This window comes from Lolium perenne, chromosome 3 (assembly GCF_019359855.2).
Source record: "Lolium perenne isolate Kyuss_39 chromosome 3, Kyuss_2.0, whole genome shotgun sequence".
In the NCBI taxonomy this organism is placed as follows: Eukaryota; Viridiplantae; Streptophyta; class Magnoliopsida; order Poales; family Poaceae; genus Lolium; species Lolium perenne.
The window spans coordinates 90,239,048-90,244,040 of NC_067246.2; positions in this window are offsets into that span (position 1 = coordinate 90,239,048).

Below are 4,993 nucleotides of genomic sequence, written 5' to 3' on the forward strand. Positions count from 1 at the left end.
ACCTACTCGAGGGCGAGTAGGAACTAAGCTTGGGGATGCTTGATACGTCTCAAACGTATCTATAATTTCTTATGTTCCATGCTAGTTATATGACAATACTCACATGTTTTATATACACTTTACATCATTTTGATGCATTTTCCGGCACTAACCTATTAACAAGATGCCGAAGCGCCAGTTCCTGTTTTCTGCTGTTTTTGGTTTCAGAAATCCTACACAGGAAATATTCTCGGAATTGGACGAAACAAAAGCCCACGGTCTTATTTTCCACGGAGCCTTCCAGAACACCGAAGAGGAGACGAAGAGGGGACGCGAGGCGGCCACACCATAGGGTGGCGCGGCCCCACCCCTGGCCGCGCCGCCATATGGGGTGGGCCCCTCGAGCGCCCCCCCGACTCTGCCCCTTCGCCTATTTATTCCTTCCGTCGCGAAAACCCTAGTACCGAGAGCCACGATACGAGAAAATTTAATGAGACGCCGCCGCCGCCAATCCCATCTCGGGGGGTTCTGAAGATCGCCTCCGGCACCCTGCCGGAGAGGGGAATCATCACCGGAGGGCTCTACATCACCATGCCCGCCTCCGGACTGATGCGTGAGTAGTTCATCCTTGGACTATGGGTCCATAGCAGTAGCTAGATGGTTGTCTTCTCCTCTTGTGCTATCATGTTTAGATCTTGTGAGCTGCCTATCATGATCAAGATCATCTATTTGTAATGCTACATGTTGTGTTTGTTGGGATCCGATGAATATGGAATACTATGTCAAGTTGATTATCGATCTATCATATATGTGTTATTTATGTTCTTGCATGCTCTCCGTTGCTAGTAGAGGCTCTGGCCAAGTTGATACTTGTGACTCCAAGAGGGAGTATTTATGCTCGATAGTGGGTTCATGTCTCCATTGAATGCGGGACGAAAGTGACAAAAAGTTCTAAGGTTGTGGATGTGCTGTTGCCACTAGGGATAAAACATCAATGCTTTGTCTAAGGATATTTGTATTGTTTACATTACACACAATACTTAATGCAATTGTCTGTTGTTTGCAACTTAATACTGGAAGGGGTGCGGATGCTAACCCGAAGGTGGACTTTTTAGGCATAGATGCATGCTGGATAGCGGTCTATGTTCTTTGTCGTAATGCCCTAAGTAAATCTCATAGTAGTCATCATGATATGTATGTGCATTGTTATGCCCTCTCTATTTGTCAATTGCCCAACTGTAATTTGTTCACCCAACATGCTATTTATCTCATTGGAGAGACACCACTAGTGAACTGTGGACCCCGGTCCATTCTTTTACATCTGAAATAAAACCTACTGCAATCATTGTTCTCTGTTGTTCTTTGCAAACAAACATCATTCTCCACACCATACGTTTAATCCTTTATTTACACCAAGCCGGTGAGATTGACAACCTCACTGTTAAGTTGGGGCAAAGTATTTTGATTGTGTTGTGCAGGTTCCACGTTGGCGCCGGAATCCCTGGTGTTGCGCCGCACTACACTCCTTCACCAACAACCTTCACGTGGCCTTCATCTCCTACTGGTTCGATAACCTTGGTTTCTTACTGAGGAAAAACTTGCTGCTGTACGCATCACACCTTCCTCTAGGGGTTCCCAACGGACGTGTGCTTTACCGTCACAAGCACTTTCTCCACAGCGTTTTCCCGAAGTAGCTCATAAACTTCACGTCACGATCAGAAACAATAGTCTTTGGGACTCCATGTAGACGTACAATCTCCCTGAAAAACAGGTTAGCAATATGCGACGCATCGTCGCTTTTGTGGCAGGCAATAAAGTGTAACATCTTGGAAAATCTATCCACTACCACAAATATAGAATCATGGCCTCTCTTAGTACGCGGCAAACCCAACACAAAATCCATACTAATATCCTCCCAAGGTGTAGTAGGTGCCGGTAAAGGAGTATACAAACCGTGAGGCTTCAGCTTGGACTTGGACTTGTTGCAAGTAATGCACCTCTTCACATACCTGTCCACATCCCGCCTCATCTTTGGCCAATAAAAGTGGTCAGCTAGCATGAGTAGCGTCTTCTCATGCCCAAAGTCACCCATCAAACCTCCAGCATGAGATTCCTGCAATAAGAGCAAACGCACAGACGATTCTGGAACACATAGTTTGTTAGCTCTAAACAAGAACCCATCATGTATGTGATATTTTTCCCATGCTTTACCAAGAGCACATAAGTGATATGGTTCAGCAAAATCACGATCAGTAGCATACAAATCACATAGTATCTCTAAACCAGGAATTTTAACATCAAGTTGAGTTGATAGCATATTCTTCCTAGATAGAGCATCAGCAACAATATTATATTTTCCCGTCTTATGCTTAATAATGTATGGAAAAGACTCAATGAACTCAACCCACTTAGCAAGACGCTTATGCAAAGTAGATTGGGCTTTCAGATATTTCAAAGCTTCATGATCAGAATGTATGATAAATTCTTTTGGCCACAAGTAATGTTGCCAAACCTCAAGAACTCTAATTAAAGCATACAATGCTTTATCATATATAGGATAGTTCAACTTAGGACCAGAAAGTTTCTCAGAAAAATATGCAATTGGGCGACCTTCTTGCATCAACACACCACCAATTCCAATGCCACTAGCATCACATTCAATCTCAAATTGCTTATTGAAATCAGGAAGTGCAAGTAACAGTGCAGAAGTTAACAATCTCTTAAGTTCATCAAAAGCATGATCTTGGGCTGTGCCCCACTAAAAAACAACACCCTTTTTAGTCAAGTCATTCAAAGGTGCATCAATAGTACTAAAGTTGGGCACAAATCTTCTATAAAAACCCAGCTAGACCATGGAAACTTCGTACTTGACTCACATTCATGGGAGTAGGCCAATTTTGAATAGCTTCAATTTTTAGACACATCTACTTCTACTCCATGTTTAGAGACAACATAACCAAGAAATATGACCTTATCTTTGCAAAATGTGCACTTCTCAAGATTACCATAGAGTTTATTATCACGCAACACTTGCAAAACATGTAGAATATGTATAGTATGGTCAGATTCATTGCAGCTGTAGATTAATATATCATCAAAATACACAACCACAAACTTGCCAATAAAATCACGCAAAACATGGTTCATCAGTCTCATGAAGGTGCTAGGTGCATTAGTCAAACCAAAAGGCATTACTAACCACTCATATAAACCAAATTTTGTTTTCAAGGCTGTTTTCCATTCATCCTCTTCTTTCATCCTAATTTGATGATAACCACTACGCAAATCAATTTTAGAGAAAACAACAGCACCACTCAATTCATCTAGCATATCCTCTAAACGGTGAATAGGACGACGATATCGAATAGTAATGTTGTTTATAGCTCTACAATCTACGCACATACGCCATGTACCATCTTTCTTAGGCACTAGAATAACAGGAACAACACAAGGACTAAGGCTTATGCGAATATAATCTTTGTCGAGTAGCGCTTGTACTTGCTTCTGTATCTCCTTCGTCTCTTCGGGATTTGTTCTATATGGCGCCCTATTGGGCAGCGAGGCGCCGGGGATCAAGTCAATTTGATGCTCAATACCACGCAATGGTGGTAGTCCTGCTAGCACCTCCTCCGGAAACACGTCACCGAATTCCTGCAAAACATTAGAAACACCAAGAGGAAGAGGGGTCATGTCGTTAGAAACCAAAACCGTACCCCTATACAATAGCACAAGAGGCTTGGCTGTAGGATCCTCTGGAAATTCTCTCATGTCTTCTTTGGTGGCTAAAAGCACTAAGGAATTCACTCTCTCACTTTTCGTTATATCACTCACGACATTACAATTCTCTCGCCTATCTATATGTGCATCCTCCAAGTTTACTTCAACTTTCTGACGAGATTCATTGACAATTTGTTGTGGTGACATAGGCTGCAAGTTAATTTTCTTGCCCTTGAACTCCAAGTGATATGTATTGGCACGGCCATTGTGTTGCATAGAACGGTCATATATCCAAGGCCGACCCAATAGTAAGTGGCACACCGTCATAGGAACCACATCAAAATCAATGCAATCCTTATACGGTCTAATCTCAAACTCAACACGCACCATGTGGTTTACCTTCATCTCACCATTGTCGCTCAACCACTGAATATAGTATGAATGCGGGTGCGGTAGGTACTTCAACTTCAGTTTGGTACACAACTCCTTGCTTGCTAAATTGCGACAACTCCCGCCATCAATAATAACCTTGCAAGCCTTGTCATGACCAACTAAAGCCTTTGTTTGGAACAAATTGCAGCGCTGAGTAGATGCACTTGGCAACACATTAAGAGCACGCTGCGACACAACAATAGTGCGAGCATCAGACGGATATGCATCTTCACCATCAGTGTCATAGTCATCATCTTCTAGAGCATTAGGATCAACATCATCTCCAGTATCATACTCATTGTCCTCATTGATAATCATGACTTTGCGGTTAGGACAATCTCTCTTGAAGTGACCCTTGCCACCACATGTATGACAAGCCATATCACGGTTGCGCGCAGTAGACATGCTAGAACCACTCGTACTTGCAGCAGATTCGGACTTCTTTGCATTAGACACATTGGATACCGGCTTGCTAGACGGAGTAGAGTAAGGGGCGGAGCGCGTCGATGGCGCCGGCGCCGTAGGTGGGGGCGCACGAGGCGTGAAGCGCCCAGCTCCCGTAGCACGACCTTTAACCTTTACTTCTTCAGCCAGTTGTGATTCAACTTCTCTTGCATGATGTAACAATTGATTCATATTGGTGTAACTGTAATGACGAACAATGCCTTTGATATTATACTTCAGTCCATTGAGAGAATGCTGCATTGTCATCTCTAGAGACTCACGGACATGGCCACGCTGCATAAGCATCTCCATCTCCATGTAGTATTCATCCACAGTCTTCACACCTTGCCTCAATAGGGTCAACTTATCATGTATTGTACGCAAATAATTAGTGGACACAAAACGATAATTCATCGTCTCC